The sequence below is a fragment of the Taudactylus pleione genome, unplaced genomic scaffold, assembly GCF_031769625.1.
Source record: "Taudactylus pleione unplaced genomic scaffold, aTauple2 ptg000070l, whole genome shotgun sequence".
Classification (NCBI taxonomy): Eukaryota; Metazoa; Chordata; class Amphibia; order Anura; family Myobatrachidae; genus Taudactylus; species Taudactylus pleione.
In genome coordinates, this window is record NW_028284472.1 from 7,350,184 (window position 1) to 7,376,416 (window position 26,233).

Here is a 26,233-nt window from a genome sequence, read left to right on the forward strand (position 1 = left end):
AACCAGGACTTCAACTCAATGTTTTAATGTTTGTTTATCTGTTTTTGCAGCTATTCCTTCTGTTCATATCTTTTGGCCTTGTTGGATTCCTCCTGCTGGATACAATAAGGTAAGTATATGTGCCCAGCCTCTCTTCCTTCCATTCAGTCTCATTCAGTAGGAAATTTACCAAAACAAATATATCAGAGTAACACGATGTGTGTGATGCTATTATGTCTGAATACAGCATGCTCACAATTGTTATTTGCTGTAATGTGTCATAATAATATATGATTATTTTTAGATCCATATTTGACATTTGTTTATACCTGTACAGTTCAACCCAATTTTTAGGGAATGTGTAAATACATTCTAAAAATGTTAGACTACTGTAACTTGATTAGTTAGCATTTGTGCTCAGCTGTAGCATGTCTCAATCAGACTTTCTTTAAGTTTAGAATCAGTATAGAGGCAGCCGTGGATGTCGATGGCAGCCGTGTATTATAAGTAGGGGTGAGCGGGTTCGGATTTCTGAAATCCGAACCCCCCCGAGCCCCCCCGATCCGAGTCCGATCCGAGTCAGGCTCGACTTTTCCCGCCTGACTCGGATCTGAAATCGAGGCAAAACGTCATCTTCCCGCCTTCCGAGTCTCGCGGGTTTTGGATCCTATATAAGGTACACACGTCGGCGCCATTTTCTCACTCGGCTGTGGACAGTGAAGAGGGAGGGTGGGAGTTAGGGCTGTGTAGTGTAGTGTAGTGTAGTGCTGCTGTTGTCCACTACTTCAAAGTCCATAGGGGCTGGCTGTGTTGTGCTGTGCTGCTGTTGTTAATAGGGGCTGTGTCCACTACTTCAAAGTCCATAGGGGCTGGCTGGACTGTGTTGTGCAGTCAGTTCTCCATAGGGGCTGTGTCCACTCCAAAGTCCTGTGCAGTGTCCCAGTCCTAAAGGAGTGCTGTAGTGTTGTCCAGGGGGTGCTCTGTCCATCAGGGGTGCTCCCCCCAAGTGCTAAAAAAATAATATATTTTCTGTGTTTGTGAATTGTGTGCGCAGTAGCCGCACGTGCATCAACAAAGTAGTGCCAAGCGTGCGCCTGTGTCATAAGTAAAGGGCCGGCTGGCTTGACCGTTAAGGGTGCTGTAACCCCCGAAAGTACACTCCAGTCCAAACCAAAAAAAAATTATTTTCTGTGTTTGTGAATTGTGTGCGCAGTAGCCGCACGTGCATCAACAAAGTAGTGCCAAGCGTGCGCCTGTGTCATAAGTAAAGGGCCGGCTGGCTTGACCGTTAAGGGTGCTGTAACCCCCGAAAGTACACTCCAGTCCAAACCAAAAAAAAAATTATTTTCTGTGTTTGTGAATTGTGTGCGCAGTAGCCGCACGTGCATCAACAAAGTAGTGCCAAGCGTGCGCCTGTGTCATAAGTAAAGGGCCGGCTGGCTTGACCGTTAAGGGTGCTGTAACCCCCGAAAGTACACTCCAGTCCAAACCAAAAAAAATATTATTTTCTGTGTTTGTGAATTGTGTGCGCAGTAGTCGCACGTGCATCAACAAAGTAGTGCCAAGCGTGCGCCTGTGTCATAAGTAAAGGGCCGGCTGGCTTGACCGTTAAAGGGTGCTGTAACCCCCAAAGTACACTCCAGTCCAAACCAAAAAAAAAATTATTTTCTGTGTTTGTGAATTGTGTGCGCAGTAGCCGCACGTGCATCAACAAAGTAGTGCCAAGCGTGCGCCTGTGTCATAAGTAAAGGGCCGGCTGGCTTGACCGTTAAGGGTGCTGTAACCCCCGAAAGTACACTCCAGTCCAAACCAAAAAAAAAATTATTTTCTGTGTTTGTGAATTGTGTGCGCAGTAGCCGCACGTGCATCAACAAAGTAGTGCCAAGCGTGCGCCTGTGTCATAAGTAAAGGGCCGGCTGGCTTGACCGTTAAGGGTGCTGTAACCCCCGAAAGTACACTCCAGTCCAAACCAAAAAAAATATTATTTTCTGTGTTTGTGAATTGTGTGCGCAGTAGTCGCACGTGCATCAACAAAGTAGTGCCAAGCGTGCGCCTGTGTCATAAGTAAAGGGCCGGCTGGCTTGACCGTTAAAGGGTGCTGTAACCCCCAAAGTACACTCCAGTCCAAACCAAAAAAAAAATTATTTTCTGTGTTTGTGAATTGTGTGCGCAGTAGCCGCACGTGCATCAACAAAGTAGTGCCAAGCGTGCGCCTGTGTCATAAGTAAAGGGCCGGCTGGCTTGACCGTTAAAGGGTGCTGTAACCCACAAAGTACACTCCAGTCCGAACCAAAAAAAAATTTATTTTCTGTGTTTAGCCGCACGTATATATCAAATCGATATAACATAAATGGAGGACCAAACTTTCTCCGATAAAAATAAAATAGAGAAAGATCAAGAACCACTTCCTCCTAGTGCTGAAGCTGCTGCCACTAGTCATGACATAGACGATAACATGCCATCAACGTCGTCTGCCAAGGCCGATGCCCAATGTCATAGTAGAGGGCACATACAATCCCAAATGGCAAAGTTCAGGAAAATGACCTTGAAAAAGACATTTAAATCAGCTGAAGAGAAACGTAAACTTGCCAATATGCCATTTACGACACGGAGTGGCAAGGAACGGCTAAGGTCGATCCCTAGTATGTTCATGACTAGTGGTTCAGCTTCACATGACGATGGAAGCCCTCCTCCCACTAAAAAAATCAAAAGAGTTAAGCTGGCAAAAGCACAGCGAAGAACTGTGCTTTCTAAGAAGATATCACAAATCCCCAAAGAGAGTCCAAGTGTGGTGGTGGTTGCGATGCCTGACCTTCCCAGCACTGGACGGGAAGAGGTGGCTCTTTCCACCATTTGCACGCCCCCTGCAAGTGCTGAAAGGAGCACCCACAGTCCACTTGCTGATATGCAAATTGAAGATGTCACTGTTGAAGTACAACAGGATGAGGATACTGGTGTAGCTGGCGCTGAGGAGGAAGTTGGCGAGGAGGATTCTGATGGTGATGTGGTTTGTTTAAATCAGGCTCCGGGGGAGACAGTTGTTGTCCGTGGGATGAAAAAGCCCATCACGGTCATGCCTGGGCAGAAGACCAAACATTCCACCTCTTTGGTCTGGCAATATTTCTATCCAAATCCGGACAACAACTGTCTTGCCATATGTACCATATGTAAAGGTGAAATAAGTAGGGGTAGGGACGTCAACCACCTAGGAACATCCTCCCTTATACGGCACCTGCAGCGCGTTCATAAAAAGTTACTGTCAAGTTCAGAAACTTTGGCTCAGACCGTAAGCAGTCCAGGGACACCTAAATCCCGTTGTCCTGTTGTATCCAAGCGCCTGCAAACCACACCGTCAACTCCCTCCTCGTCAATTTCCTCCTTAGTCAGGATCGGAAGTAGTCCTGCAGGCCATATCACTGGCATGACTGACTCTCCTATCCGGGATTCCTCCGGAGGATCCTGCATTGCTACGCCTACTGCTGCCGCTGCTGCTGTTGCTGCTGCTGCTGGGAGTCGTTCATCATCCCAGAGAGGAAGTAGGAACACCACTACTTTTACTAAACAATTGACCCTCCAACAGTCCTTAGCGAGGAGGATGAAGTACGACAGCAGTCATCCTGAAGCAAAACGTATAACTGAGGCCTTGACTGCTATGTTGGTGTTAGACGTGCGTCCGGTATCCGCCATTAGTGCAGTGGGATTTAGACAATTGATGGAGGTAGTGTGTCCCCGGTTCCAAATCCCGTCTAGATTCCACTTCACTAGGCAGGCGATACCGAGACTGTACAGAAACGTCAGAAAAAGTGTCCTCAGTGTCCTGAAAAATGCCGTTGTACACAATGTCCACTTAACCACGGACATGTGGACAAGTGGAACAGGGCAGACTAAGGACTATATGACTGTGACAGCCCACTGGGTAGATGTATCACCTTACGCAGCAACAGCAGCAGCGTCACCAGTAGCAGCATCTCAGAAACGCCAGCTCGTTACAAGGCAGGCTACGCTGTGTATCACCGGTTTCAGTAAGAGGCACACCGCCGACAACCTCTTAGAGAAACTGAGAGAAATCATCGCCCAGTGGCTTACCCCACTTAGACTCTCCTGGGGATTTGTGATATCTGACAACGCCACCAATATTGTGCGGGCATTACATCTGGGCAAATTCCAGCACGTCCCATGTTTTGCTCACACAATAAACTTGGTGGTGCAGAATTTTCTGAAAAGCGACAGGGGCGTGCAGGAGACGCTTTGGGTGGCCCGAAAAATTTCTGGCCACTTTCGCCATTCAGCGACTGCGTGCCGAAGACTGGAGCGCCAGCAAACACTCTTGAACCTGCCCCGCCATCACCTGAAGCAAGAGGTTGTGACGCGGTGGAACTCAACCCTCTATATGCTTCAGAGGATGGAGGAGCAGCAAAAGGCCATACAAGCCTATACATCCACCTATGACATAGGCAAAGGAGGGGGTATGCACCTGACTCAAGCGCAGTGGAGAATGATTTCCGTGTTGTGCAAGGTTCTTCAGCCCTTCGAACTTGCCACACGTGAAGTCAGTTCAGACACTGCCAGCTTGAGTCAGGTCATTCCCCTCATCAGGCTTTTGCAGAAGCAGCTGGAGAAAGTGAAGGAGGAGCTAAGACGGAGCGATTCCGCTCGGCATGTGGGACTTGTGGATGAAGCCCTTCATTCGCTTTGCCAGGATTCCAGGGTGGTCAATCTGTTGAAATCAGACCACTACATTTTGGCCACCGTGCTCGATCCTAGGTTTAAAGCCTATGTGGTGTCTCTCTTTCCGGCCGACACAAGCCTGCAGAGGTGCAAAGACCTGCTGGTGAACACACTGTCAGCTGAAGCGGAACGTGACACGTCAACGGCTCCTTCTTCATTTTCTCCCGCAACTGGGGCTGCCAGGAAAAAACTTAGGTATCCTAAGCAACCCGCTGGCGGTGATGCAGGGCAGGCAGGACCAAGTTTGGACATCTGGTCCGGACTGAAGGACCTGGCAACAATTTCTGACATGTCTACTGTCACTGCATATGATACTGTCACCATTGACAGAATGGTGGAGGATTACATCGGTGACAGCATCCAAGTAGGCATGTCAGACAGTCCATACCTGTACTGGCAGGAAAAAGAGGCAATTTGGAGGCCCCTGTACAAACTGGCTCTATTTTACCTGAGTTGCCCCCCCTCCAGTGTGTACTCCGAAAGAGTGTTTAGTGCAGCCGGGAACCTTGTCAGCGAAAGGCGTAGGAGGTTGCTTCCACAGAATGTGGAGAAGATGATGTTCATCAAAATGAATTATCAGCTCTTCCAGGGAGACCAGCCTCCAGAAGGTACAGAGGGACCTGTGGTGGTGGATTCAAGTGGGGACGAGTTAATACTTTGTGAGGATGAGGATGTACACACTGAAGAGGGTGAGGAATCGGTGGATGAGGAGGATGAGGATGACATCTTGCCTCCGTAGAGCCAGTTTGTGCAGGGACACATTAATTGCCAGCTTGTTTTGTGGGGGCCCAAACGAACCAATCATTTCAGCCACAGTTGTGTGGCAGACCCTGGCGCTGAAATGATTGATTTGTTAAAGTGTGCATGTCCTGTTTATACAACATAAGGGTGGGTGGGAGGGCCCAAGGACAATTCCATCTTGCACCTCTTTTTTTCTTTGCATTATGTACAGTTTGGGGCCTAGTTTTTCTAACTGCCATCCTGCCTGCCACTGCAGTGTCACTCCTAGATGGGTCACGTGTTTGTGCCGCCCACTCGTGTCGCTTAGCATAGTCATCCAGCTACCTCGGTGCAACCTTTTGGACATAAAAACACTATTGTGAGGTGTGAGGTGTTCAGAATAGACTGGAAATGAGTGGAAATTAAGGTTATTGAGGTTAATAATAGCATAGGAGCAGAAAAACCTACAAATTCTGTGATTTTAGCTGTTTTTATGCTTTTTTTCAAAAAAATACAGATCCAAAACACAAAACCCAGAACCCAAAACACGGAAGGGTGGTTTTGGCAAAACCAATCCAGATCCAAAACACGAAGAAAGATCCAGATCCAAAACCAAAACACAAAACACGAAAAGTGGCCGGTGCACACCCCTAATTATAAGCACTAAGTGTGTTATAACACAAAGTGTAATTATATAACAGTTAAAAAAAACAGTTGAACAAACATTGAACAACATCTACGACAAGGTAATTACAATATCATTCCTTACCAGTAGTTTGTGTGTTGTACATTATTGAATGTATTGCAAAAATGTATCAGAAACTTCTATTAATGATCTCACTCCATGGAATCATCTCTAAGACTACTACATCCTTTACTCTCCCTGCAGCTCATCCTTTGTACATATTGCTGCCTCAGTACTTTCCTCTTCTCTTACAAACACATATGAGCTTTTAACTTATCTAAACACATTGACAATAACATCCACATCCTCTCGCCATAACAAACATTCAGTCAAATCCCACAAATATATTTATATCTCGCTCCTGTTGCTTCTATTAGCTGGTGACATATCTCCAAATCCAGGCCCAACCCACATGCCACACCCACAACAAACTATAAATCCAGCTAACCTCATAAATATTGCATGCCTCCCTTCACCATCCAAGTCACTAAAATGTGCCTTATGGAATGCACGCTCTGTCTGCAACAAACTAACATCCATCCATGACCTCTTTATTTCAACCAACCTCAACCTTCTGGCAATAACAGAAACATGGCTAACACAATCAGACACTGTCTCCCCTGCTGCACTTTCACATGGTGACCTACACTTCTCGCACACCTCCAGGCCTGGCAATTGTAAAGGAGGTGGGGTAGGAATATTACTCTCCCAATCTTTCACATTCACAGTTCTCCCACAAGTACCTTCACTCACATTTACATCATTTGAAGTACATTCTATCAGGACTTTCACCCCTTTCTCTCTGCGAGTTGCTGTTATCTATCGCCCGCCTGGGCCACCGCACCAATTTCTGGAACATTTTTCAGCCTGGCTCCCTCACTTCCTATCCTCAGACATCTCCACCATCATTATGGGTGATTTCAATATCCCCATTGACAGTCCACAATCTCCTCATGCCTCCAAACTACTCTCTCTAACCTCCTCTCTTGGCCTCTCCCAATGGACTGACTCCTCTACTCATAAGGATGGCCACTGCCTTGATCTTGTATTTACCAGACTATGCTCAGTTTCTGATTTCACTAATGCTCCTTTCCCTCTCTCAGATCACAATCTTATCACCTGCACACTTTCCTCCATTACATCAACCTCAATGTCAGTGAAATCAACCAAACCTCCTAAAACCCGCAGAAATATTAATGTGATTAACTTTCAACAACTATCTACCTCTCTACAACAACAACTCTCACCAATTTCTGCACTCACTTCTCCAGAGACTGCTGCATCACAGCTAAACCAGATTCTAGTAAAAGCCCTCGATGAAGTAGCTCTAGCTACCCATCACACTCCGCATAGACTCAGACGTCAACCATGGCATTCTAACTTAACAAGGCATCTACAAAAACTCTCGCGTAAAGTAGAACGTCAGTGGCGAAAGTCTCGCACTCCAAGTGACTTCCTCACATATAAGTCTATCTACAACTCTTATCGTACTGCTCTGGACACTGCCAAGCAAATATATTTCCAATCTCTTATCTCTGCTCAAGCCTCTAACCCCAAGCGACTTTTTAATACATTTAAACTGCTTCTTACCCCTCCCTCACCCAAGCCACCTGCTACTATCTGTGCACAAGATCTTGCTTCCTATTTCAAGGACAAGATTGATAATATCCGAAATGAAATGTTATTCTCTTCCTCAGCTAGTGACCTACTCAATTCCCTACCTGAACCCTCTGGCACATTCTCTTCATTTGACCCCACAAATGAAGATGAAGTATCTACACTCTTCTCATCCTCCTACTCTATTACCTCTCCTCTAGATCCTATACGCTCACAAATTAGTAAAGCTCTGTCTCCTGTGCTCATCCCAACCCTAACTAAAATCTGTAATCTCTCTCTTTCTACTGGCATCTTTCCATCACTGTTCAAGCATGCAGTGATTACTCCCATTCTGAAAAAACAAAATTCTGACCCTAACACTCTCTCTAATTACCATCCTATCTCCCAGCTCCCATGCCCCTCCAAGCTACTGGAGAGACTTGTCTACACCCGCCTCACACACTTTCTTAACACCCACAACTTATTGGACCCACTTCAGTCTGGCTTCCGTTCCCAGCACTCCACAGAGACAGCACTGACTAAGGTAGTAAATGATTTGGTCACTACCAAGGCTAAAGGCCATTACTCACTTCTAATTCTTCTAGATCTCTCTGCTGCTTTTGACACTGTTGACCACTCTCTTCTCGTACAAACATTACAATCCCTAGGTCTTAAGGACACAGCCCTTTCTTGGTTCTCTTCCTACCTATCTGATCGCTCTTTTTCTGTTCGTTTTTCTGATTCTGTCTCCTCTTCGCTACCTCTATCAGTTGGAGTACCGCAAGGCTCTATCTTAGGTCCTTTGCTATTCTCAATCTATACCACCTCTCTTGGCAAACTAATCTGCTCTTTTGGATTTCAGTACCATCTGTATGCAGATGATACTCAAATCTACCTATCCTCTCCAGATTTATCACCATCTGTATTGGTCCGTGTCACTGAATGTATTTCTGCCATTTCATCTTGGATGTCATCTCGCTACCTGAAACTTAATATTTCTAAAACAGAATTAATTATATTTCCACCGGCCAATAACAGTTACCAATCTGATCTCTTTATCACTGTTGATAACTCAACAATCCACCCCACCCCACAAGCTCGCTGCCTTGGTGTCATCCTTGATTCTGAATTGTCCTTTGTTCCCCACATTCAATCTGTCTCAAAATCATGTTACATACATCTAAAAAACATATACAAAATTCGACCATATCTCACACAAGACACTGCAAAAACTCGAATCCATGCACTCATTATTTCCCGCATTGACTATTGCAATAGTCTCCTTACTGGTCTTCCCAAAAACAGGCTATCGCCATTACAATCCATTATGAATGCAGCTGCAAGGCTTATCTTCCTTGCCAAACGTTCATCGTCTGCTGCCCCGCTCTGTCAGTCCCTCCATTGGTTGCCGGTTTTCTACCGTATTCAATACAAAATACTGTTACTTACACATAAGGCCATTAACCGAATTACACCAACATACATCTCTTCACTCATCTCAAAATATCTCCCAACCCGACCTCTCCGCTCAGCACAAGATCTGCGTCTCTCATCCCCACGCATTACTTGCTCCCATTTACGGTTACAGGACTTTCTTCGGGCTGCACCCACTCTATGGAATGCCTTACCACACACAATAAGACTTACCTCTACTCTTCAATCCTTCAAGCGTTCCCTGAAAACTCACCTCTTCAAATAAGCTTATCAGATTCCAGAACCGACCACATAACCTTCATAGCTTCCATGTCTTATCACATCCCCTCTCACAGTCCACACATAACCTCACATATTGTCTTTCTTTCACATACTCCTGACATTTGGCCGACATTCCTGTGTGACTGGATCATGCAGCCCACCAAGAAACTCTGCATTCTGACTGGACCAAAATGCAATATATAGCACCTATCCTTGTGTATCAATGCCTGTTTCCCTATAGATTGTAAGCTAGGGCCCTCATACCTCTATGTCTGTCTGTTACTACCCTGTTTTGTTCTATCAATGTTTCCAATTGTAAAGCGCAACAGAATATGCTGCGCTATATAAGAAACTGTTAATAAATAAAAATAAAAATATTATGTAAACATAATGTAATGTTAAAACTTACATGATTTCTTATTTTTCTCTTTTTTTGAGGAATAAACACCAGTAGGGCCCATTTTTCGCCGGTAATACAAAAGATTCATATTGTAACGATGTTACAAAGAATATTTTTCTTATTTTAACCTTGATTAATGTATGATTATGGCCCTCATTCAGACCCACTCGCAAGCGGGCGCACGTACGTTAGGCGTACGTACAAAATTATTTAAATTCAATGGCTCGCTCGTATTTTCGTTCGCATCTAAAATTCCTCCCTAAACTCAGGCGACCCTTCCTCTAACTAACGAGCGTGCGAAATAGCGAGCGTACATCCCCGAAATGGCTTGAAGGGAACGCACGCACAAGTGAAACCGGAAGTGGCCTTGTCAGATGTCGATTACCTGCTCCTTTATTCTGCCTACCTCCATCAATCGTATCATGCCAATCAATGTATCAATTGTTGTTTTTTTTTCAACACAATGCAAGAAACTTTACTCTTGTCCGTGTTTGTGTTTACCCGCAGAATACGTACGGATGGAACATTCGCTTTTATTGTTCAAAAAACATGTGAACCACAATTAAACAATTGTTCTATTGCTGTGGATCCCCGCATACTTTCCGGGGTTCATTTCTTTATTTAAATTTGCAAACGCATGTCACTGCATCAAGCCTATCATAACTCTCCAGAGATTTCTGGCCCTGTTGAACACATGACTCATACACTAACCAATAAAATTGCTCCTGTTAATTTCCAAAATACATTAGCCAATCAGAAATTTTTGCCACACTTTATCAAAAATGTTTTGTATGAAAAACTCCATTGCCATCATGAGAGCCTCCGCATTCACCAGGCGCGAGCTGCTGGTGCTTACGGAGGTGATGGATAGGCGGATCACCAGCCAGCCTCCACCCATCACCAACCGGCAGAAGCGCTCCGCGTATGCGGAGGCACGGTCCCGCCTGCGGTCGTTGGGTTCTCGCCGCAACATCGGGCAGCTTGAGCGCAGGTGGTCAGACCTGCAACGGCGAACGCCCAGCTTGCTGGCATGCTTTCGCATGCAGATCCTTGAAAGTAAGTGTTATGTATTGTGGTTTTCATGTTTGTGTTTGTGGGGCAAACTGTGTGTGCATGTTTTCCTGTCTGTCCTATTAATTATTTGTCCTCATATCTGCGTGTGCATGTTTTCCTGTCTGTCCTATTAATTATTTGTCCTCATATCTGCGTGTGCATGTTTTCCTGTCTGTCCTATTAATTATTTGTCCTCATATCTACGTGTGCATGTTTTCCTGTCTGTCCTATTAATTATTTGTCCTCATATCAGCGTGTGCTTGTTTTCCCTCTATTTCTGTTTTTTTCATTCTACTCCTTTTTGCATGTTTTTTGTTGCTGGTTTTTTTTTTTTTATTTGGGCCCCGGATTTGCCCAGAAACTAACCTCAATTTGTTTGACATATTTTAGGAGGACAGCCAAGACTACGCCGTCACCGTCCGGCCAGACGGCGTTCCCGGCCACTATCCCCAACCCCCAGCCAACACTCCACCCCAAATATTTCCCCTATACCCCACTCCTCCCCAGCCTTCCCAGACCCTCTCCCGGAACTGTCGGGCCTCCTTCCCCTCCGTCCCACTTCCCCCTCTCCTCCACCCACCCCTCTTCCAATTACCCCCTCCCCGGAGTCCATCATTACCCCTCCCCGTTCTTTGGGGAATGAAGGCTCCTCCGAGGAGGAACATGGAGGGACTTCCGGAGCTCCCGTTTTGGCTCCCGGTATGTTTTTCTTTCTCATTTTTTTTAACCACAAACTGTTTGTATGTAATCATGTGTCGTGCCTTTATTCGTGCTTGTTTGGTTTACTTTTGGTGATTTAGCAGTTTGCCTTTACCTCTTCCTGCTGATTTCAACATACACATATCACACCTGTGTGAATTTGTACATAGGCCTTGTATTTTTGCCAGCACCCCCTTTTTGTTTTGGTTTTTCTTTTTTCGGTTTAGGAGTGATTTCGTTGTGTTTTTGTTTTTTTAATGTGGATTCCCTATTGTTTTATTAATCCACACACTTTTCTCACCCACAGAGGAACAGAGGCATCGACAAGAGGTGGACGATTGTGTTGGCCAGATGCGCCAACATGTCATTGGCATTCTTGTGGCCCTTGACCGGCTGTCTGGCACCCTTCGCCAGTAGTTTTTTTTGTTTATTTTCATTTTGTAAATAAATTTTGTAGTTCTAATATACGTTCTGGCTCATTCTTTTTTTTAAAAAAAAAAATAGTTTTCCCTGACATAAGTAGACTGTTCCTGCAAGGATTTCCCTTTTTTAAAAGTTAGATTGTATTTTGTATTTGTATGTTAAACAGCCACAAGAAACACATAACAGTAACAATGTCATTTCCCTTTTTGGGTGTAGTGTCAATTAGATATTTCGCCATTTTACAGGTTCCTAGTTGGTGTGCAAGCTGCTTAGGCCAATCTTCAAAATCCAAAGGTTTGGACAGGCTTCCTTTTGGTGTGGGTTGGGAACCTGCTAACATATTTCAGTTTACATCAACTGGTGTCAGTACTGGATTACCCCTTAGTCAAATGTAAGGTGTGTTAACCTGGTTACACTTGCTGTTAACGTCCAAAAAAAGGAAGACCATTTCACTCTCCAAACATTTATTCACAACATAAATGAGAAATCAAAGTGGTCAGTACAATCTCAAATACAACACATACAAATAAAATATTTAATTAAAAAAAACAATCAAGAACTGGTTGACGAAGGACTATGCCAACATGATTCCACAAACATGGCGTTGCGATATGGGTTCCAGAATATATGGACAAAATCACCAGATCCAGGTTTGGTAAGGGTAGCAGGAAGTAGTGAGCGTTGGAGTGGCAAAGATTATGTGAACAAACAGAAGATGGTGAAAAAAAATAAATAAATTAGATGTTCGCAAACAAACACAAACACATTAGGTATAAACACTGTAGTTTGGGTCAAACTTACCTAAAAAATCTGGCCACCACATCATCGCGTATGGCCCCCCCACATACTGACCTCCAACCAACCTCGGGGGGGCCATCCTCAGGTAAGGCATCCTCTGGCTGCATTGGGACACCACTCCTTATGGCGATGTTGTGAAATATCCCACACAGGACCACAATTTTCGACACCATATCCGGCAAATACATGAGCTCGCCACCAGAGCGGTGGAGGCATCTGAATCGGCCTTTTAAAAGGCCGATACAGCGCTCCACCACTTGCCTGGTGGCTGTAAGTGCGGAATTATACTCACTTTGTGGGCCTGGTGTGGGAGCCAAATAAGGAGTGAGCAGCCAGGACATGCAAGGGTATCCACTGTCTCCTGTGAAAAATAAGAGACAACATCAGGAACACTGTGTATCAAGCTTAACATTGTTATGTACTAAAGGTCTCCACTTACCCAGAAGCCACGCATCACCAGCTTGTAGGTTGGTTAATTTCTGCCATATCCCTGATTGCCGGATGACGAAGGAGTCATGTGCACTTCCTGGTAACTTAGCATTCAGGGACAGGATCTGGAGGGAGGCATCACATACCACCATTACATGTTTCCTGTTTCTAAATATTGCCTCCAGCCGTGCTGGAGGCTGAAGTGGTATGTGAGTACCATCCACAACCCCTATGATGTGTGGGAAGCCAGCTATTTGGTAAAAATTGGCCTTGGCCACACTAAGGGCACCCATATCCAAAGGCATTTGAATAAAATGATGGAGGTGCTTGAAAAGTGCCTCCATCACTGCCCTCAGGATCCGGGAAAAGGAGGATTGGGAGATGCCCGCCACTATTCCCACCGTTGTTTGAAACGATCCTGAGGCACAGAAATGTAACACCGCCATAAATTGCATCAGTGGTGGTATTGCTGTTGGACTGTCAATTTGCCGCTCAATATCACTTTCTATTAATGAGAGAGTGTCTATGATGATTTTGGGAGGTAGACGGTAGCGTCTTAAAACCTCATCATCGGGCATTCCAAAAAGGGTGACACGTGTTCGAAATACCTGGGGCCTTGCATGCCTACGATGCCTACGCCTGGGATGAGATTGAGGTTGGTCGGCTTCCGGGAGCATGGCCAGAACAATCCGCCCCAGATCAACCTGAAATTCAAAAATTTGCTTGATGATACCATCCATTGCTGCTTACATGCCGGGGTATTGTCATGATACGTCCAAACTGAAAATAAACAACAAAATTACTTGACACATTTCACTCTGTGCATTTTTGTGGATACATTTTGTGCTAGACCAAAGTTCAAATATGCCAAACACCCATTTAGCAAAACCGCAAAGCGACATTTAACACAGTACTTCAAAACGGGTCGAAATGTTGGCTCAAAAAGCGAAAGCTAAACCATCAAAAAGTTAGAATGATTATTAAGCTGTTTAAAATGCGCTAATTAGTTCGCTAATACAAGTCACAAGAGTAACTACTAAAAATGTGCTAATTAGTTCGCTAATACAAGTCACAAGAGTAACTACTAAAAATGTGCTAATTAGTTCGCTAATACAAGTCACAAGAGTAACTACTAAAAATGTGCTAATTAGTTCGCTAATACAAGATAAAAAATGGACTTACCAAGAGCAAATATCTAAGATGCAAAATCAAAAGGTCTTTGGGGTCGAAAATAAACAAAATCTAAAATAGAATAAATTAGGTATCCAAAAATTACAAAATATACGAAACACAATGAAACAACAATTGAACAAAAGTTAGACTTCACAAAACTTACCAAATCAACAAACGAGGTCCCAAAAATATAAACCAACAAAGATAACGGAAAAAAAAACGCAAATCTAACCAACAAACGAATCTCAAACCTCCAACTCCTTTCTACGCAATCAATAAACTCCAGCCAAGATAACCTCCAACAATCCAAAAACGCCACCTCGACTTGAGACACACCAAGCCATAAATAGTGTTTCGTTTCCCGCACAAATTAAGGAGGGATCATAGGGCCGCACAATCAATGATGCGGCCGCAAAATAAGGACGCATGTATAAATACGTCACGAAAACACATTCAAATTCTGGTGTATTTCTTGTTTGGACCTCAGACATGGCGACAGACCAGGGAAAAAATGCCCAAGAGTCAGGCGGTAAGTCTTTCATGCATTTTCTATCAACGATTAATTTGAAACATGAGATTAGGCAAGTTGTGATTTTGTGAATTCTGTAAATTTACACAAATAGGTGAGGAGGATGACATGGAAGAGGCTGCTGGGCCCAGTATTCCGGCCAAAGCGGGCAAAAAAAAAAGGCAGCCACATTTCACAAGAAGGGAGATGGAGGTTTTGATCCAGAAGTGTGTGGACATCCTGCCACAGGCAGACAGGAATATGAGTCTAAGCCAGAAGTGGAGAATGTGGGAAGAGGTAGCCGTTGCTGTCAATAGAGTGGGTGATTATGTCCGTCTAGCCCGGGATGTCAAACGGCGGTAAGTAAACCCTTGCCCCCCCTAAAAACAAACCCCATTTTAAACCAAAGGATAATGGCTTCCATTTTTCCCCACAGATGGGGCGACTTCAAATATCGCCTAAAGCAAAAACTCGTGGACAGGGCTAGGCATGCAAGGGGGACAGGTGGGGGTCCCACCCCTGTGTCATTGGAGTTGATGGATTTAGAAGAGCTGGCACAGGGGTGTGTGCAGCCTGTGGAGGTGTTTGGCGTGTCCAACATGGATACGGACATGCCAGACTTTGCGGCTCCTCATGTTGGCCCAGGTAAGTATTGTGATGTCACCAACTCTGAAATGCTATTGTGCCAATATGTAGATTCTAATGTGACTCTTTTCTCATTTTTCCAACAGAGACACAGGCGGATGAGTCTGCTCCAGAGGGAAGCCTTGGCCGCAGAATTTCTGCAGGGGAGGAACCAGTACATCCGGCTGAGGACCCTGCAGAAGCCAGTCCAGGGCGTGCCCCCTCGCAGGCAGTGGGCCTCCTCACAGAACTCAATTTCAAATCGGATTTCCATACGGAGATTCTGCAGAGGATGGACGCCAGTCTGATACGGGTGGCTGAGGCCCTGGAGCAAAATGCTGCGGCCAACGTGACCATTGGTCAGGCCCTGGCGGAAAATACCAGGGCCAACATCCGCATCGCCGATGCCCTGGAGCAGCTCGTTCGCCAGCACATGGTGGAGCCGACCTCCCTTCCTGCCGGAACATCAGGATCCTCCACCTCTGGCACAACATCAGCCAATCCTCCAAATGTGCCTAGCCCTGTGCCTAGTCCAGAGGCCACAACATCTGCCTCTGGACAGGCCAGCCCGATGGCATCCCGGACCCGGTCTGGCGCCCACCCTCCCCCATCCAAACGGGCGAAAAAACGGTGACAGCAATGGCGACTTTTCCCACACTCCTTCTGTGCTTGGCTCATATTCCTTTCTGGTCAAAACTTCCCTCTCCTTTCTTGTGAAATGTTTTTAAGTTATTTTTGTACGTTTATGTTATCAGTTATTGATTATTTTTTTTTGATAAAACGTATCTTTGGCAGAAAAAAAAAAAACAAAATATTATGCCAATTGGTTTGTGTTTAAACAATAAATTTATGAAAAAAATCTGACATTGTATTGTGACATTATTGTACAAATGGGTTACATTTAATCCTGGCCCTAAAGGCAAAAAAGGACACAAAAAACCATTTCATTTGTATAAAAAAAAGGCCTCTTGAAGGAACGTTTAAAAAATCACATAACGATGCAAATTGCACATTAAAAAAAAAAAGGGGAGCTAATTAAAACATGATGACATTATTGTCACAATAGGCCATAAACAACAAATTGAGGCCAAAAAACCCCCCAAAAAATGTACGCCAATTGATTGTGTAATCCTGACATTAGCAGGTATGATTTCCACCTGCGTACGGTTTTGTGCTATCCCAATAAACTGCTTTCCAAACACATACCAAGCCGGTTTTCAATACAACACTAATTGCTTTTGTGACCACCCGCGATTAATCGCTGCAACATCATGGAGTCCCGGGACGGAGGAGAAGGCCATCGCCAATGTGGTCGAGTAATCCAGACCCTAAACTGTGCGAGCATTTTGAAGGGAAAGAGGATGTTCCAGTGACGTATGTGACGGTCCGAACACATTTGACGTTAGCATCTGCTAATGTATGTACGCCCCAAAAACGCCTCGCCACGCCTGCGTTTTTCCATCTCCACCGCTGTCAACACCCAAAAACGCCCTGTTCTGTCAATCACATTTGACATGTCACTTCCTGTACGCTATTTTAGGAACGACAGAAAAAAAACTCGCAATCTGCCGTACGCACATGCGCAGTGTAACACCGACGCATGCGTGGTTAGTCAACATCGGAACGCAACGAGCGTACTGCTGTTTGCGAGTGGCTCTGAATGAGGGCCTATGTTCTTATTTATTTTATGTAGTTTTCCTATGGTGTGTTATATAGGAGTCAGGCGTCAATACCCCCACCTTCCTCCTCATCATCAAAATGAAAGGCAATGCAGATGTCCAAGGGACAAGATCTACCGCACCCAATCTGGAATGCCTGATGACCAGGTGCGCCATAGGTTCCGCCTGCCCCCTCATGCCATCCTGGATACTCTCCAAATAATTGAGAGCAATCTAGAGAGTCAAAGAAACATTCCTACAGCAATTCCACCACTCACACAGTTATTGTCTATGTTACATTTTTTTGCGCTACAGGGTCATTTCAGACCACCATGGCAGTGGCGGCTGGGATGTCCCAGCTGTCATTTAGCCGGATCCTGAAACGCGTTTATGCGGCATTCCTGGCACGCATCAGCCAGTTAATTTCCTTGCCTTTAGATAAGGAGTCCTTAGATGTGGCGAAGGGCTATTGCTGGCTTCCCACACGCTATAGGGGTAGTGGATGGCACTCATATTGCTCTAGTGCCACCATCACATAATGAACATATATTTAGAAATAGAAAACATTTTCATTCATTAAATGTGATGGTGGTATGTGGTGTCCTTTCCAGATTCTTTCCCTGAATGCGTCCTATCCAGGGAGCTCACATGATTCATATGTGATTCGGAAATCAGGGATATGGCAGAAACTATCGGTGATGTAACGCGGTGATGTGTGGTTGCTGGGTAACTATATTTCTTTACTGTTTGAAAATGTGTTTAGGAAATATATGACCATACATTACTTACTAACAAATGCGTTCTGCTTTTGTTCACAGGAGATAGTGCCCACCCCTTGCCTACACTTCCGTAAGTCACGGGAGACTCCCAATATTTGGGGTAGACCCCCGCACCCCAGGAAGTGTAGGCAGGATCAAGAGATTTAATGTGCAATTCGCGGGAGTGGCTTTGGCTAAACATTGAGGTTTACGCCTTTTAGCCCCACCCCCTCCTTGCGGACCTGCGAATGGCAGACTTTTACGGGGAAAGTGATGGGGCCTAATTATGTCAATGGTCCGGCCCCTCCCCCTGAACCGGCCTGCAGGGGGCTGCTCCCGGAAAGCATTATGGGAAGTCGGTAAGTAAGACCTTGGGTGTGCAAGCAGCCATCTAAGCTGCACGGTTATCTTAGGCAGGCTCCATAGACTGGGGTTAGTTGCAAAATGATAGTAGCTCATCCCGCAATATTTTACAAATAAACCACAAGGAGGTATTGTGTATGAATATTACATTTGCCAACACTACTACTGAAGCATTCATTTGCTCATTTATTTATGATTTGTGTGAGGCGCTGCGGAACCCTTGTGGCACCGTTTAAGTAAAGGATAAAAATAATAAACCTAGGCCGTAATCCTTTACTTTACATTGGCCAGGATAAGGTCAGGAATGAGGACATCTTGGAGCCTGAACCACCATAATTTGGAACAAGTGTAGTACACATATGTGATGAGGGGTCTGCAGAACGATAATGTCGCTACATTTCATATTCTATATTTTACACTTGTTTTGTCATTGTTTATGAAACTGTAATTGTGCATTGCCTCCTGTTGATTCAGCATCAGATTTATTGCTAGAGATACTGTATGCTCACCTAACTGCATGACCTTTATATTTGACTATGTAAATATATAATGCATACCTCCTTCCGGGAGGGAGCTGAATGTCTGCTTACAGTGGGGGGCGTGGCCGGACAATGAAGCATTGGGGGCTGTGCTGGGCTGGGGGAGTGACCGCCCCAGCACGTCATCGTAGCCCCGCCCCCTATTCACAATGCCGAAAATAGCGCCACGATGAAGCGATTCAGCGCGAATGGCATCACCTGCCCCCCCGCTGCGGGTGTTTCTAGTTTACTCTCTTCCATTGGGCTTGTTGGGCAGTTGCCCAAGGGTCTGAAGCTTGTAGGGGCCTGCCAACCCGCCCCCCTGCAGCCACGGCCAGTTGGTAAATTTGCGATATTTTTATGAGCCGTCCACCGGTGCACTGTATTCTGATCTAACTTCCTCCGCCCCAGCCCCCCCCCCCTCTGATGAGTACTCACCTCAGTCTGACGGCTTCAGACCAGTCAGACAGAGGGTCTGATTCAGAGCCAGACGCTCTGACCAGAGCACTCGCTCTGAATACGGGCCCTCCTACCTCAACTTGGAGTGGCCTCATGGACGCTCGCATAGCTGTGGGTTACCACCTACAGCTATAGCGAGCGTCCATGATGATGGTCGCGATGGTCATTAGGGCACCATCGACCCGCTTGCAAGCGTCCTGCGCTCGCGAGCGGGTCTGAATTAGGCCCAGAGTCTCTCTGCATGTGTGGGAGGTCTGATGGACATGCAGGAGGGTTTAAATTTTTTTTTTTTTCCTGTGAATGGATGGGTAGGGGCCCCAGTGCATTGCTTTGCCCAGGGCCCACGATGCTGTTAAGACAACCCTGGTGAGGGGGGGGGGGTTGGGAGGCTTGCCTTCCTTTCCGGGGGGCTGGGAGCGCCACACGATATTCGGGAGACTCCCTGCCAAATTGGGAGGGTAGGCAAGCCTGATATAATGTTATTGTAATATATATTTTAGATTGGATCTGAACAATGTGTATGTATCTATTGTGATTATTTTTTTTGTTATATTTTAAGGAGAACACAAAGATAAAGATTTTATTGTTGACAAAATAAAATATCTGTATAAAATGGAAATATTACACAAAGTTATGTAAATAATGTGAATAAACATTTTTCAGTTCTAAAAAGCTTCTTCTGACTATACATATTGAAAGGTGTTTATTCACCTTACAATGAAGCTACAATGTGTCTGTGTGTGTGTCTGTCTGTGTGTGTCTGTCTGTCTGTGTGTCTGTCTGTGTGTGTCTGTCTGCCTGTGTGTGTGTGTGTGTGTGTGTGTGTCTGTCTGCCTGTGTGTGTGTGTGTGTGTCTGTGTGTGTGCCTGTCTGTGTGTGTGTGTGTCTGTCTGTGTGTGTGTGTCTGTGTGTGTGTCTGTCTGTGTGTGTGTGTGTGTCTGTGTGTGTGTCTGTCTGTCTGCCTGCGTGTGTGTGTGTGTGTCTGTCTGTGTGTGTCTGTGTGTGTGCCTGTCTGTGTGTGCCTGTCTGTCTGTGTGTGTGTGTCTGTGTGTGTGTCTGTCTGTGTGTGTGTCTGTCTGTCTGTGTGTATGTGTGTGTCTGTGTGTGTCTGTGTGTGTTGTGTGTGTGTGTCTCTGTGTGTGTCTGTCTGTCTGTCTGTGTGTGTCTGTCTGTGTGTATACACATATACTGTACATTTTAAACAAATGACTCTTTACAACCAAAACACTTTGAAACTTTATTGAATTTGACATTAACAAATATCATTGTAGGTATGGTTTTTTATTAAATAACTTGACCCAATGATAAATTAGTTTTTGCCTTAGGCCATGTTCAGGATGAGGCCCTCTATATTTTTCAGGCCCTGATGTGCAGTATGAAGGGCATCGGCCACTCTGCCAACCTCCCTGGCCAAGGCCACCAGATCGCTGGAACATGGTGTTGCTGTGGATATAAATATAAGGGCACATTTAATATACTGTAATAGTATTAAACATACACCTTTAGAAAAGTAATTGGGCTACATACCTTCAGGTGACACTTCCTCTAGTGCTCCCTCAGGGGAAGGCGTCCCAAACATTTCCCAAAGGGTTCTTGGGCTGGGCGGGGGTGGGAAAATGGGACTGGGAGAACGTAAGGGAGGGGAAAGTTGGTTTTGGGCGGGGGGAGAAGGGAAAGGAGAGTCCTCATCCTCCAGACCCACCAGAGAAGGCTGTCGGCTCCCCACAGCAGGAGCGGGTGGAGACTGGCTGGCAGGTCGAGCCGGATGTTGCCTCTGTTGCCCGCATCCTGCAAATAATATGACAATATTAATATAATATAATATGTCATTATTAATATCCTGTCAGCATGACAATATAATTATGAATAATGATTAATATGACACTATTATAGTATAACTTAATATTATTAATAATAGGCCAAAATTAATTAAGTATAATAATATTTTATGTTGGTAAATGTTAGATATTGTAGATATGTATATATATTTATTTATAGAAACTAGGATTATAATCGCGTGCGCAATTGTCAGCAAGCGTAAAAGAACTTACTGTACGTCTCCTGCTGAGACGCAACTGTGCCAGAAGCTCAGGCTGCCGCCTCTGCAGATCGCTCCAGCGCTTTTCCAGTTGCACAACAGAGCAGCGGGTCCCCATTGCCATGCGAATGCGGCACCTGGCCACCTTATAAGCAGCCACCTTCACCTGCTTAGTGATGCCAATCCTGTCCTATGATCCATGACTTTGGTCAGGATCAGCAGCTCCCTACGTGTGAAAGTGGCAGCCTGCATTTTGGATGCACAGTGAGACTGCAGTAAGAACACTGTTGATTGGTCCAAGTAAGTCAGCATGTGCGTGTCTCTGCCTGGTGGATCGCATAGCGGACTTCCACAAAATGGCTGATGGCCATAAGCACCTAATGTTAACTTACTTATCATAACAGAGCCATAGGGGACACACAAGTTACAGTATAATGATAACCCCTGATGTTTGTTATCATGTAATTCTCTGTGGGTTACATTGCAGAAAATATTTATGTAAAAACAACAAACAGTACATAACACACATATAAAAACATATATGTACAGAAGAAAAACAATATTATTTTATATATAATTTGATTAATGTGTGTGTGTGTGTATATATATATATATATATATATATATATATATAGGCGTGCACAGACGCCGGCACGGGAGGTGCCATTTCGGCACTTCCCCCAATGCCGGCACCTGCGCACTCCAATGTATATATAATATGCACATATTGTATTGATCCCACATAAAATATAAGTTTAAAGTTGTGTGCTGTGTTTCTAAATATAATGGCAGCAGTGAGAGTTTATACATCGATGCTTATGTCGGAAAATATCTATGTGTGTATTGAATGTGATGTCATAGCAGTCACAGGCATTCACATTGTGCGATTAAACAGTTAATCAGAACCAGTTTAAAACAATTATTGCAGTCCCTATCCACGTCTTGATAGTGTAAGTGCTTGCTAATTACATTTGTTCTCAGCGATATCTGCAAATGAGTATTTGGGATTGCAAAAGCATCGGCGGCTAGTAACTGCGCGGTGTTGCACATTTGCTAGAACGCTTTCTATTAGGCGTGCTGGGTGGGCACTTTTGTGTGTGCGTACACAGGGGCGCCGAGCGGGGGGGAGTGGGTACTAATTACCCTGGAGGGGCCTGGCAGGGGCCCGGGTCCGGCACCGTCCCGCCCCCGTCCTTGCTGCTGTGTGCTGGGCTGCACTGGGAGACTGTTCGCGGCAGCTAAGAAGCAGCGACAGCAGTCTCCTATGCCTGTGGGGAGAGCGATCAAGGTAATCACGCCCCCCAACTGGTTATGCTCACTGCGCCCCCTCACCAGCGCACAGCGCCGCTGCAAAACGTTTTTCATTTATCTAAGGGGGCGTGGCCACGCCGGCACGATTAGGCCACGACCCTTTTACCCGGGCTTGGCGCGGCTCTCGGCGGGCCTGTGCGTACAAGCAATATGGCGCGCAGTTAAAATGGGGGATTTGGCTTGTGAAGTGCGGATGTTAGCATTTGCGATCGCAAACCGGTTGTGTATGTTCGCAGACGCGATCCTTACTGAATCAGGCTCTTTATCCGTGAAAATAATCCAAAGGCTTACTTTAAATCCCATTTCGCGAAGATTAAACTTTATTATTTTTTTGCTCAATAAAGTTGGTTTCGTACAGAGAAAAGTGCGAAAATTCATTAGTAAAGAATGAGAAAAATATCTTACTGAAGGTCCTAGAAATAAGCGAGAATATTAGACGTGTTCTGTGAAATACTGTAATTACCTCATTCCTCCTGTTTCTAGTGAAATTTGGCAGAAAAAATTCCCCGTTCTGTCCCATCCACAATCAGCATCACAAATATAATGGGGAATACATTTTAGCAGAAAAGGGAAGTAGAAGTGAGACTTGCATACTGTATTGCTGGAACTTTGCACCAGCGGCACATTATTCTAGAAGAGAAACGAAATGACTGCATAGGAGTGGAGAGGGTTAAACCTCCTAGGCTGGGGGCGGACCAGCGTGGAGAATCATGTGATAAGTAGGGCCAATGGGTTTTCAGGGTTGTAGGTTTTAGCAGGGATTAGAGTTTGTTGGAGGCGGAGTCAGCCTCTTTTGTTCCTGTCTTCCCACCCTCCCTCCCTAAATTTTACATTATGTGCTCTCTTTGATTTGGGTTTGGTGATTTTTTCGTTGGCTATTTTAGGCGGGAAAGAACGGCAGGTTACTGTGAATATTGGTTTACTTTTTGTTTCGCTCACCTTTGTTGACTCGTAAAGTCTGCTGGACCACCCTGCCGGGGGCAGCATCATCACCTTACCGGGTGGGTAGTCAAGGTAGAAGGCTTGAGTGTATGTGTTGTGGTTGGAGTGTTTATAGTGTTAGGCTTGGGCTGTTAGCCGTTCTTTTTTTGCCACCATATTTAAATTAATTAAATTAATTTAGTAACTAATTCATTATCTGTTTTTAAATAAAATAGCTAACAATTCTGCCAAATACAAGTCTCTGTGTCTTTATTTCAATTGAGTAGGTGTTATTGCCACTGATTCGCACGCGGGTCAATCCTCCGACGATGGGAGGTTTATGGATGCAGGGTGTGCACATCAGCAACCTTGGTCCAGAGGGGCTCCACCCTGTACACATTGCACCCACAACAAATCTTACAGGTTCTAACTTACAGGTTCTTCTAACTGTAATGGTTGCCCCTCCCTATGTAAAGTGGATTCAGAAAGATGAGAGCCATGACTGTTGTGCTGTGCCAGAGCAACTTGCCATCCTCTGCACATGCACCATCCTCCCGATCATCCCGAAGATGGTGTCCTGACAAAAGGTACAGAGGGTTTGTGGGAGGGGGGCTCATAGGCCCCACCGTGGCCACTGCTCCGCACCGCCGTTAAACTGCCTACTCCATGCAAAAAGCTTGATTAGCACTAAGGGACCCAGTTATCAACAAGTTGTATCATACGCAACAACATTTACAATTCGTCGCATATGATAAACGGTGTTGCAGCCAATCAGCTCCTAGCTGTCATCTGTTTGAAAAATTACAGTTAGGAGCTGATTGGCTGGGGCACCGGGACTATATGGAACTGGTAATTATTATGCAGATCTCACATACCTCTTAAGAGATTTGGGGGCCTATTCATCATTACTAAAAAAATCGATGGAGGTAATTAGGTTTAGAACTGGCATTGGAGTTCTACCTAATTACCGGAGGAATCCATCATTCCTCCTCCCCATAACTATCTATTCCGAAAAGCTGTCATTTTTGCGATGACAGCGCTTCATGAAATAGATACTTTTCCCTCTCTACACTACCATACCGCAGCTGGAATTAGTTCTGTTAATTAGAACTGCTACGTTCACAAAAGCGGCGCATGCACAGCACTGATTATAGTTGCGGTAATTCTGTGTCCGACCGCCACCCCCAACCCCCCCCCTCTGCTCCCCTCTCCAACCTACCTGGCCGCCTGTCACAGGCTGCAGCCACGGACCCCGACCTCCCGTCCGTTTTTTTTTAAACGTTACTTTTTTTTCTTTTAACTTTACTGTGTTCCGCCGGGAAAACACAGTCTGTGTCAGAGCAGCGGCCAGAGCCGGAGGAGGGACCAAGGAGCGACAGAGGGAGCCGGAGGAAAACCTGCTCACGCTGAAAGCAGGTAAGTGTAACCCGCTATACGCCATCTGAAAGTGGCGTATAGTAACACCATCAAATTCCAAAAATACATAAGTTTCAGAATTAGATGAATAGCCTAAATTCTACATCCCCGTACTAATGTACTAATGTATGGGGAGTGTGGAAATTAACGAAGACGCACTTAACCAGGAGATATCAGTGATATCTCCTGTGTTAAGTGTGTTAATGAATACTTAAAAAAAAACGTTAATTGAGGAAAATGTCCTTAAAACCGTTATTTTAGTGTTGATGAATAGGCCCATAGAGGAATACAGTAAATCATTAAATAGCACAACAATATCTCTGGTGGACTTTTCACCGACAACTATGTGGTAATCAATTTCAATGTGTTTTTTTTTTTATTGCAATTACCATTTGTTTACATTAATTATCTTATGTGTAATGAATTCATATGCATATTTTGTTATTTTAATATTCACCATTAAATGGTAACTTTTACAGTATTCACACGGTTCCTCCACTCATTCTTGAATCACCATGCATGTCATCTTTTATACTGATATACATATCATATCCACTTTGTGCTGTCCCCCTGGTTTCGATATGCACTGTACTTTGGGTTATTACCCTGTTTTAGACAGCAGCAACTAAGTGTTTTTCATTGTATATTCAACTGTGTAAATTGTTTGTGTAAGGTGACCTTTAGTAGCACCAACGTTCTCCTATCTCTCTACATGGCCGGAGCACCACATATCATACGCAACGAGCTTTAAAACTTCGTTGCGTATGATAAAACCCGTTGATAAATGGGCTCCTAAGGCTTGCTACAATAATGCTCATCCGTTACAGGTAACACAGACTAGCTGTGTGCTAAGGGCAATATAAGTCGGGATAGGACCCCCTTGCAGAAATGATTAATGTCCACAGAGCGATGCTCACTCTTACTGGTTACATAATATATTACATTTCCATAGCCCAGAAGACCAATGTTATGGGGGCACAACATATTATACAGTATAAATCCATAATAGCCCACATAATATAAAACTACAACGAGTCGCAGATGATATCGCCTCAATAAAGCACATAATTTGCAGTTACAAGCATTGCCATACCAGGGCATTCTGGCATCCTTGTAGTTCTGCGCAGTCCTCCCCCAGCGCACATGACATCACTTAATAGGAGGCTGGGAGCAAGAGCCTGGTGCATGACTTAAAGAGGTGCTTAGTGCCTCCCTGGCCAGTGCAATGCCCACGAGCTGCAGACAGGTGCAGCTGGGACACCAATCGTGCTTCGCTTTGGC

At 45.0% G+C, this 26,233-nt stretch overlaps 1 protein-coding gene across 1 annotated transcript in view; it reads right to left on the reverse strand.

Annotated features, from left to right (window-relative positions):
• Nucleotides 1-26,233, reverse strand: part of PKHD1 (PKHD1 ciliary IPT domain containing fibrocystin/polyductin) — a 663,908-nt gene that overhangs the window by 16,280 nt on the left and 621,395 nt on the right.